The sequence below is a fragment of the Lactuca sativa genome, chromosome 7 (assembly GCF_002870075.4).
Source record: "Lactuca sativa cultivar Salinas chromosome 7, Lsat_Salinas_v11, whole genome shotgun sequence".
Classification (NCBI taxonomy): Eukaryota; Viridiplantae; Streptophyta; class Magnoliopsida; order Asterales; family Asteraceae; genus Lactuca; species Lactuca sativa.
This window is the reverse complement of record NC_056629.2, coordinates 54,870,821-54,882,667: the sequence shown is the minus strand read 5'-3', so window position 1 is coordinate 54,882,667 and position 11,847 is coordinate 54,870,821. Positions and strand designations below refer to the sequence as shown.

At 40.4% G+C, this 11,847-nt stretch overlaps 1 pseudogene; it reads right to left on the bottom strand.

Annotated features, from left to right (window-relative positions):
• Positions 1-6,734: 6,734 nt before the first annotated feature.
• Positions 6,735-8,105, bottom strand: LOC122195175 (photosystem I P700 chlorophyll a apoprotein A1-like; annotated as a pseudogene).
• Between the last annotated feature and the right edge of the window lie 3,742 nt (positions 8,106-11,847).

The following is an 11,847-nucleotide window of genomic DNA, read 5'->3' as shown; positions in this document are numbered from 1 at the left end:
CACCTCCTTAATCCAAAGCGAGCTCAAATCTCTAGCAGTCCTTCCACTAACTGGCTCACGTGTGCTCATACTTATCTGGCAAAACAGCTATCCCCACGATCAGAGCATAATCAAGAATTCTCTTTCCCATAAGCTTCTTAGATTATACAAGACTCTCACCGATTCGAGTATGGATCTTGTGCTTTCACTAGTATGGGCCCAATACTACCTTTGACACCTATCCATATCTTCCTCAACAATCCTCCCGAATCCTCTAAGTCACTTCCTCAAACCAAAGCACTAAGTATTCGCTAAACAGAAACTCGATATCCACCGATGCACCTCCTAGGGACCCCCTAGGTTCCCATCCTCAGCGAACTACCCCACTAAACTCACTGGAGCATATGCTAGGCTTTCCTAGGTTCCCAAACTCACCCTATCCTCAGCTGCTGAAAGACTCCCACCAATGTTAATTAACTTCCTCAAGAATATGATCACATGCAACAGAGATCAGTTAATCCTTCGAGTAAAAGACTCAACCCTAGAATGGTTGGACTCATACAAGAACTGCACAATAGGGTCAAATCCATCATACTAAGATTATTTAATTAGTGCCAAATGCGACTTAGCGTATTCACTTAGCAGTCAATTCACATCACTAAGAGTCCCACAAAGCACAAAGCAAGCAGCTTTTAGACAATGGAAAAACTAACCTACATACTCCAACTCATGCTATCCTAATCCACTCTCACTGCCAGCTGCCTTATGCATGCAAATTATACACAGAATAGGATATAAGGCCAAATCATTTATTCTAAAATTATAAGATCCTAACCGCATACAATTTTTGAAATATACACTTATCAGTTACTAATACCAATAGTGTAACACCCAAAATCAGAAAGGTCAAGAAAGGAAAGGAAAAACCCTAAGTTAAAGAGGGTTGACTCGTCGAGTCCAGGGAGGAACTCGACGAGTCGGAGCGGGATCCGGGTGTAAAGCAAGTGACCGACTCGGCGAGTTGGCAAGTGGACTCGGCGAGTCAGGTCTGGGTTGGGAAACCCTAATTTCGGGACTTGGTACCCTATTTAAGCATCTGAATCTCTTCCCTAGGGCTCATTTGCGGCCCTATAGTCCAGAACCAGAAACCCTAAGCCTCCATTGTTGCTCAATTGAGTTTTCTTGCCAATTTGGGTGATTTGAAGGAAGAAGGAAGAAGGCACTCATTGGGGATTCAAGAATTGGCAGTAGATCCAGAGTTTGTGAGGTCTTCTGGAGCATCTGAAGGTAATGAGTCGCTACCTTCCCTCTTTTGCATATAGATCAACCTTTATCTTGGGATTTGGGACTTTTAGGACAAGTTTATGAGCTATTCCGAGTTAGAAGCCCATATCTGAAGTTGCTACTTCAGATCTATGTGTATCTTGGCCTGGAGAATCATAAAGCATCAGTCTATGGGTTGATTGTTGAGCCCCTTTGTCTCAAACCCTAGTTTATAGTGATTTGAGCCTAGATGTCATTAGCTACACGTAAAGTTTGCCACTTTACGTAAGGAATAGGCTTTAGAAGAGTGGATCTACAGTTTGGAGTCCATGCATGACTCTAAAGTCCTCTGCATGTATTTAGATCTGATGGGACTCGGCGAGTCCTTCGAGTGGACTCGGCGAGTAGCTTGAAGATGAGGAGGAACTCGACAAGTGGGATAAACATCTCTTCGAGTCGGATGAAGTTAGGCATGAACTCGGCGAGTTGGAGGAACAACTCGACGAGTTGGTTGAAGATTGCCTTGGACTCGACGAGTCAGGTCGCGAAACCCCAAACCCTTCGAGTTGAAACTCGAATCAGTGAGTCGGGTGGAGACTCAGCGAGTTGGACAGGTCAGGACTCGGGAATAGTTGACTCGGCGAGTCGAGTCGCGAATAGAAAGACCCTGAGCATTTGAACTCGGCGAGTTATTAGGTGGACTCGGCGAGTAGGGTTGACCTAAAAGGTTGACTTTGACCGGGAGTTTGACCTTGACTAGAGTTGACCTAGTTGACCTTTGGAGGTCAGTTGGACTAAGTATTATATTGACATTGGTAGCTCGAGGAGCTAGTGGAGCAGCAGTTCGGAGTCAGAGGTCAGGTAGCAGTCAAAAGGATTAGCAGCATCAGTCCAGCAGTCTCAGGTGAGTTTCCTTCCAGTAGGAACGGGTCTAAGGCCACAATGCCGACCCGTTTAGCTAGTAGCAGTTTCCGGATTTTGATCTCATGCAGTATTTAGTATGTTTGATGCCTTCGTGGCTCAGACAGGATTTATGTGTTATGTGTTCCGGGCTACGGCCCGATGTAGTATGCAGTATATGTATGTTCATGCTAGTTGATATGTTTATGCTATGTTCTGTTCATTTAGTTCGGACTTCGGTCCGATGCAGGGGGCAAGGCCGTAGTTAGCCCGGACTTCGGTCCGATGCAGGGGGCAAGGCCCCAGTTAGCCCGGACTTCGATCTGATACAGGGGGCAAGGCCCCAGTTAGCCCGGACTTCGGTCCGATGCAGGGGACAAGGTCCCAGTTAGTCCGGACTTCGGTCCGATGCAGGGGGCAAGGCCCTAGTTAGCCCGGACTTCGGTCCGATGCAGGGGACAAGGTCCCAGTTAGTCCGGACTTCGGTCCGATGCAGGGGGCAAGGCCCCAGTTAGTCCGGACTTCGGTCCGATGCAGTGGGCAAGGCCCAGTATGTGCTTTATATGCTATTGTATGCTATGTGGTAGATTGGGGGAGCTCATTAAGCTTCGTGCTTACGGTTTTCAGTTTTGGTTTCAGGTACTCAATTTTCGAAAGAGGAGCTCGGGAAGATTGCAGTGCACACACCATAGTCAGTTAGCCTGGAAATGTTTGACTCTGATAATGATATTATGTTTTGAATTAATACTCGAGAAATTATGTTATGACTTATGATTTTAGTAATGTTTTTAAAGAAATTTTTAGTTGTGATTTTTGGGGCGTTACAAATAGTCATTCCCATTCCAGCATATCATCCAGTATCCCCAAGGCTACAAGCATCACATATTTGGCTAATCTATCACTGAATCATCAGCATTAGCATGTAAGTCTACCAGCTCATACAACATATATACAAAGGCATCTATCTTAGAGAAAGATTTAAATGTGAGGAATGAAATTCGAATGATTAAAATGATGAAAACTGTCTGGGCAAGGGATTCCGTCACATTAGTAAACGTCGAACCCATCCCTTCCGAACATGTATCTTGATCTAAGCTAGAACAACCCAACTACCCAAGACTAATGTTGGCGTCTACTAGTCTAGGGGACTTGTTAGTGTATCCCTTTGAGAATACGCCAAAGATAACATGATGATTATCCATTGGACGGACTAGTTGACGGTCGTTACCTAGTGCAAGTTATAGGTTCGGGCCCTCTCCCTAGTTATCTAATGTTTAGGGCACGACGTCCTAACACCAAGGCCCATAACAGGCCAAAATTGTATCAGGTTTCTCCTATGAACGACAAGTGTAACATTCAAAGTGTTGTTTCTCATTAGCTTTGCACCAATAATAGATAACCACTAGTGGTGCACGACCACCAATAGGACCCCTCCACATCCTAATAGTCCAACAAGGTAGAAGGTGATGTCAAGGACATGCTCCCCGGACAACTAGTATAAAAGGACCCTTTATCTCCGGAATAAGGGATTGCTCTCTCTCTCTCTCTCTCTCTCTATATATATATATATATATATATATATATATATATATATATATATATATATATATATATATATATATAAGACAAAACCCTAAATATCCTATACACTTACTGACTCGACCGTCACCGTATCGTTCTGGGACCCCCCTACCAGATGACGATTAATGTTGGCTCTTTCATTGTTGTGATTCTTAGGCTTACCCAGACGATGCGATATATCAATGACATTAAGCTCAGAGACTATCACAACACACACACACACACACACACACACACACACATATATATATATATATATATATATATATATTTCCTTTTTTCTATTTTTGTATATAAAATACAAATTGTATTTTAGTAGTAGTTTATACCATTACTCGTTATATTCTAGTCAATCCAATTGATTAAATTGTTGTTCATATTGAAATGAATCGAGATTGATAAGGAGTTGGTTAATGATGCTCGAAAATGTACTTGTTTTGAGTGCCTATTTATTTTTTGTCTGTCTGTATAGATTGATTACAAGTCGAAATATGGTTAGGGATCTTACGTGTCTTAAACTTATATTAAATGCGGTTAATCTTAATTTTGTAATATTTTCATATTTTTTGTGTAACAGCCATATATTCAAGCCAATTTAAAACTTTTTAAACAACCCAAAAACCATTAGTTATTACAAACTTGTTTTCAAAATGTACAATATCAGAGTATCCCAGAAACATAGTCATAAAAAGTGAGGAGCTGTACGATCACGCCTTTGTCCTGCCACAATCCTCTAATGCACCTGAAACAATAAACTGAAACTGTAAGCCCGAAAGCTTAATGAGTTACCCCCAAAATACCGATACACATACAGTCCACATAGCAATATCAACTTTAACATATCATATCAATCAAAACAGAACAGCATGCGCTGGGTCCACAGCTTTACAAGCTGGACTACCCCTGGGCCCTCAGTACGAGTCTGGAATGCCTACCGGGCCCTCAGCTCATATCTGGAATGACATCGAGCCCTCAGTACGAGTCTGGAATGCCTACCGGGTTGTCAGCTCATATCTGGAATGCTCCCGAGTTCTCAGTATGAGTCTGGAATGCCTACCGGGCCCTCAACTCATATCTGGAATACTCCTGAGTCCTCAGTATGAGTTTGGAATGCCTACTAGGCCCTCGGCTCATATCTGGAATACTCTAGGGTTTGTTGGCTACCGCACGGAGCAGTACAACCTCAACCCATCCCACATAACAAGTCGACATGTAACAGATAAATGCACATACAGGTAATCAATCAGTATCACAGGCAGTCCTACAGACCTACCCGACTAGCATATCAACAGGCATACATTACTAACTCAACTCAACATATCAATAACTACTAGGATATCAAATCCAATGGGTTGGCCTTGGTGCCTTAGACCCCTTAGTATAATAAGGATAACTCACCTGCAGTTGCCGACTGAAAAGATAAGACCAAGCTGCTCCGACCACCGACACGATCTACACCACAGAACACTACCAAAGAACCAATTCCATAAATACCAATATTACCAAAGTACCCTTGGAAGTCAAACTAGTCAACTTTTGGTCAAAGTCAAAGTTAAAGTCAAAGTCAACCTTCCTGGTTGACTCTACTCGCTGAGTCACCCCATCGACTCGCCGAGTTCCCTTATCCAGAAAACTCTCATAATACACTTAACCCGCCGAGTCGCCCCAAGACTCGCCTAGTCCAACGATATCTGAGTTCCATCCTAACCAACTCACTAAGTCCCCAACCGAATCACTAATCCAAGGCTTTAACTAACACGGATTGGGGTTCTGCGACCTGACGTGCCGAGTCCCTTCAGTCCTTAATCCATTCAGAGGATTTTCGAGCCATGTAGGGACTCCTATCCATAGATCCACCCTTCTACAATCTAACCCTCACATAAAGTTGCAAACTTTACGTGAAACCAAGGAGATATAAGCCCAAAACACACTAAGGCTTGGGTTTTAGACAATGGGGCTTCACCAACAACTCAAAGACTGAAACTTTATGACATTATGGATCATCACAAGCCTAGATCTGAAGTAGCAACCTCAGATCTAAGCCTCTAACTCGAAATAGCTCATAATCATACCAAAAATGCCCCAAATCTCACATGATAATAGATCTAGATGCATAAGAGCCCAAGCAACAGATTATTACCTCCAATATAAGCTCCAACTGAAGTAGATCCCAGATCTACACCCCTCCTTTGCAACAAACGTCTTGATCTTCAAGCCCCTTCTTACCAAAATCACTTATCAAGGCTCCAATATCCTCAACAAAGAAGTTTCACACGAAGATTAGGGTTTCTGGAACTCTCAGGGAGATTAGGAGGCTGGGAGAAGGACATAAAGTCCTTTAAATAGGGTGCAACCCTCGGAATTAGGGTTTTCTCTCTTCAGCACCAACTCGTTGAGTCCAAGCGGCTGACTCGCTGAGTTGGCCACTTAAACCCGCGATCAATCCCGCTCCAACTCGACGAGTAGGATACCTACTCGTCAAGTAGCTTCCTTAATTTTACACTTGGCACCCTCCAACTTCTTGCTTCCAGACTTGGGGTGTTACATTTTGATAGTCATCAATTAAAAGGGGCAATTTTCTCCATTTTTGTTATAGCTATTGCAACTACTGAAGGTGATATTGGACTCGCTATTGTTTCATCAATTTATTATAACAGAAAATCAACTCGTATAAACCAATCAAATTTGTTGAATAAGTAATATTATCATATAAATTAGAATTCTCATAAATTAATAATTAATTCAAATTAGCATGTCTGCTACATAAGGTATCCTCATGTTAGGATCTCTTGCAGGAAAGTGATAATCTACAACTTCGAGTTGTCAATTATATCCTTTATTACGACCCAATTCTTGAAATTTGGGACACAAGTATTCCATTAGTTCGGACTTCTTTATTGTTGAATTGGGACCAAGACAAAAAAAATTGAAAAGGCTTGTGCTTCCTTTGTTGAAATAAGGACAAAATGGTTTGCTTAGATATTTTCTAAGAATCGACTTAGCTAAGTCACTTATTTCTTATCCCAGAAAAAGGAACGATCTGTCGGGATCAGGATTGATCTCTGAGAATGGATTGCATCGCGATGCCTAAGAACACGATCTAATAGATCGTTGTATCGAGTAGTTAGATCATAGTCTATTACCATAAAAATGGCAAATCCACCAATCCACATATGATATGTGAACAATGACAGTTGTGTACCATAGTCAGTAGCTAGATATGGATAAGGGGGCATGACATACATATGGTGAGCTACAAAAATGGTTAAAGATCCTAACATAGCTAGGTTAAGAGATAACTGAGCATGCCATGACATTGTTAGGATCTCATATAGGCCTTTATGGACCTGGCCCATAAATGGACCTTTATGAGCTTCTAAAATATCTTTTAGACCATGACTAATGCCCCAGTTGGTCCTATACATGTGACCCGCTATCAGAAAAAGAATTGCAATAGCTAAATGATGGTGCGCCGTATCAGTTAGCCATAGACCTCCAATTACTGGGTCAAATCCTCCATGAAAAGTAAGAAAGTCCGCATATTTTGACCAATTCAAGGTGAAAAATGGGGTTGCTCCCTCGGCAAAACTGTGATAAAGTTGAGCCAAAAGATATCGATTCAAGATAAATTCATGAGGAAGTGGTATTTCTTTAGGATCTACTCCAGCGTTTAGAAATTGGTTAATCGGTAAAGATACATGTACTTGGTGCCCCGCCCAAGAGAGAGACCCAAGTCCTAGTAGCCCCGCCAAATGTTGATTCAACATAGATTCTACATCGTGAAACGAAGCCAGTTTTGGAGTAGCTTTATGATAATGAAACCAACCAGCAAAAAAAATTAACGGCACAAAGAGCAATCCACCAATTGCGGTACAATAGAGTTATAATTCGCTAGTTATTCTAGAAGCTCGCCAAATCTGGAAAAAAACGGAGGTGATTTGTATTCCTCAGAAGCCCCCGCGCACGTCACCATTCAATATTTCTTGGCCCACTATCGGCCAAACCACTTGGGCACTAGGCCTAATGTGAGTCGGATCGCTTAGCCATGCTTTATAATTGGAAAAACGATCACCGTGGAAATACATGCCACTCAGCCAAAGGAAGATGATGGAGAGTTGACCGAAATTCGCACTAAATACTTTTCGAGATATCTCCTCCAAATCACTGGTATGGCTATCGAAATCGTGAGCATCAGCATGTAGGTTCCAGATCCAAGTGGTAGTTTTAGGGCCTTTAGCTATTGTTCTTGAGAAATGACCCGGTCTAGCCCATGCCTCGAATGAAGTTTTTATGTGATCCCTATCTACCAAAATTTTTACTTCTGGTTCCGGAGAACGAATAATCATTGAGTCCTCTTTCCGGACAACACATACAAAGAGACCCGCCAACAGTCAAATAATTAGTGAATCTCGGAGAGACATTTCTATTATATAATTAGTTTCTTTCTCTTCTAATTTTCTATCTCCCATCTATCTATTTTCTTTAGTTATTCACTAGAGCAATAATGATCTAGAAGTCGATCCAGGGCAAGTGTTCGGATCTATTATGACATACCCATGACGCACTCAACGTGTGTGTGTGTATATATATATATATATATATATATATATATAAGAAGAATAGATCAATTCATTCAAATGGTAATCTTTCTTATCAAGCCTTTTCCTTTTTAGGTAGGGCTGACAAATATGTGCTATGGAAAACCAACCAACATTTACCAACCGAACCAAGAATGTTGGTAACCACTATGTTTGGTAACCAACATGTTTTGTTGGTAGTAACATACCAATTGTGTAATCATGGTATGATGGTGGTACAAAGTTTTCAATACCATGGTAGTACTTTACCAACAAATTCAATATATATATATATATATATATATATATATATGTGTGTGTGTGTGTGTGTGTCTATATATATATACATATATATATATATATATATATATATATATATATATATGTGTGTGTGTGTGTGTGTTATAAAAATCGACATAGGTGGTGCCTAGGTGTGAGAGTTGAGACTGTCAAATAGACATATCCATGGTAGGACGCTTCAATGGTTATATAGAAAAAGGGGGTTGGAGATGACTACTTCACGGCCAAAGGTACCATCATAGTAATTCTTCTAAGTATGTCAACTAATACACTATTATATGCATTTTGCATTCAATATATATTTATGATCATTTAACAATCACTCTTTCCAAATTTAATCATATTCCACACTAAATACGTTATGTGATATTCCACACTGAATATGTTATATCATGGATGTTGTCAATTCTACCATGTGAAAAAAAAGACAAACATAACATTCATACACAACTATAAATAATATATGTGGCAATACATAATAAAATCATTTTTAATGAGATTATATTATTTCATAAGAATCTATCGCTCGGTAATTATAGGAAAAGTTATCATATTGCATCCCTAAATGGCGGTTACCAATGCTAAATGTTAACATGTTCTTTCACAATCTCTAATTTTTTAAGACCATTCAAAAAACCCTCGGAGTGACGATTTCGTAATATAGTTACACTCATGTTAATATTTATAACTATTTTGTTAAAGTTAGATTATATATATGGTAAATCAATGCATAAGTTTTAACCAAAAAAATGGTTATATGATAGTAACCGATAAATTACAACTAATTTACACAAAATAACAGCACACTTACATTTATTTTTACTTCAATTTAGTTGACACAAAATAGCAACATATATATATATATATATATATATATATATATATATATAACAACATACTTAATTTTCATATACATAATAACATAATACTTAGAATATTTATTCATATATAAAGCATAATCATATAAGTAGTTATCATGAATAAATTAGCCTAAATAACAAGTATAATCATGCAGGGAATGACATGGTTTGCCCGAGGCCTAGATGGGTAAATAGACATACATACAAATTTGGTTGGATCGTACACTTTTTGTTTATTATATTGACTTCTAAAACATGCAACATATTCCATGAAATGTGACATCGTTTCAAAATACTAAAGAGACAACAACTCTTGTTCATTTCTGGTTTATTTATTTATAATTCAACATTGTCCATAACACTTATATTTCTAATTTATTTCCTCTAAAACAACTTTCAGTTAGATATTGATATAAACATGTGAAATTTGAAGGAAAAACAAAAAAAGCACATCAAGAATTATATCATGTATAACAACAAGATGGAAATAATAAAAACTTATAGCCGACAAGTAGTGAAGCTTTACTACTAGTGGTAGATGATAGTATACATATTTATGGAGAAAGGATGTCATAAGGTTACATATTGGAGATGGGGCTTTTTAGTTGATGATCTGACCCTAACGCTCTCAATAAGATAGTTGGTTTCGAGATGGCATGTCGGGGAGTTGGGGGGCAGTGAGACTATGGCATAGGTGATGATAACTATTTCCTTCAATGGGGAAGATTGAGACGACTACATGCTGGCCGCCGTCAGGATGAGCGCCGCCTGGAAGGCACACAGGATGATGCCCCAGTTCTTCATGGAGAAGGATATTGAGTGTGCATCTCCTCCCCCTACACCTTTTATCTTTTATGTGAATCTTGGTAGGGAGATGGATTTTCCAATCCTTACATGTGCGATTTGTTCTTTGTTGCAGGTCACGAGAGGATCATTCCTTTCGAGACGGTCCTATGGGGGGGGGGTAGGTTTCATGGCAGTTTTAAACACCGGGAAGTGCCTCAGGTGGAGATCCTTCCTCCACCGATCAGCGTTGATCGTGCTCTGGCTCTTGCTAGTATTGGAGGTGTTGTGACATGAGGGTCGGTGCGCAAGTTGACCCAGAGTTGATCAACGCAATTGTTGACATTGTTTCTCGTGACAATCCACTGCCTCCTGATCCTGAGGATGAGGCGTTAGGGGAGTTGGCGACTAGAGGGAGCCGCTTATCTATCAAGCGGAGGTTGGGTTGGTTAGACTCCCCACTTACTGATGTCGTCCGTTCTAGCATTGTTAGCAAGCGTCTTCGTAAGAAACGCAACATTGACTTTCTATTGGGGGAGTCAGATGTGGTGGTGGAAATTCCCGATGATGACACTTCGAAACAGTCAAAGGGAATGGATGAAGAGGCGACGGGACAGCCTCCTGAACCTAAGGAGGAGCCAGAGGATACTATCGTTCCCAGTGAAGGCGTTATAGGCAAGGAGCCTAAGGTTGAGTTTCAAACCTCTTCTACTTTTTCTTCGCCTCTGGGAAAAGATGGTGTTATTGTAGGTTCATCTTCTTTGCCTCTGACGGTCTCCTGAGTTTACATCTCGGGGTGGGGACTCCTAAAAGAGTCCTTTCTTACACAAAATTGTGTTGCACACTAATGGGTCCGTCATGCTTTCCCTCCGGCCACAATCGAGGCCTTAAGGCTCTTCCCCAACTCGCACATGTCCAACAGTCTCTGATATGCAGCGGCTCAAGTCATTCTTGATGGGTTTTGAGCATAACAAACAATCCTATCTGTGCATGCAGCCCTAAATAAGATCTATGTTTTCTCTAATTGAACAAACAATATAAACAACAATGTATAAACCCTAGATCTCCAGTATATATAATAAAAACACACAATTAGGGTTGTGAAACATACCTTTGATTGTTATGTACTAATAACAATCTTAATCCAAGCTTGAAAACCTTTGGTAGCAAGCGTCACAAGTGTCGCGCTTCTAATGGCCCACACCCAAACCCTAGAAACCAAGGAAAACTATAGCTAGAGAGGAGATGAGAGGATAATTTCGGCCCTAAGACTCTTGGAAGAGTCAGTCACGAAATTCTAAACCTTAATGGGTTTATATAGGAGTCTAGGAAGGTGTTGGATAAGGCAAGTATCTCTAAGATAACCCTAATCCCTTACCTTCCTCCGTGAGGCATCCAAGGCACCCTTAGAGCCTAAGGAAACCCTAAAAAGCATCTAGAATTCGTCCACCCCTTATGGGAGGTTCTAGAATTGCTTAATTCTTAGTTATTGAACATTGATACCTATAGTCCTCCAAATTTTAATTAATCTAATTAATCCAAAAATTAATTCAATTAATTTCTGATTAAGCCTAGGGTTTGGGTTTCAGACCCATTTTGGTGGT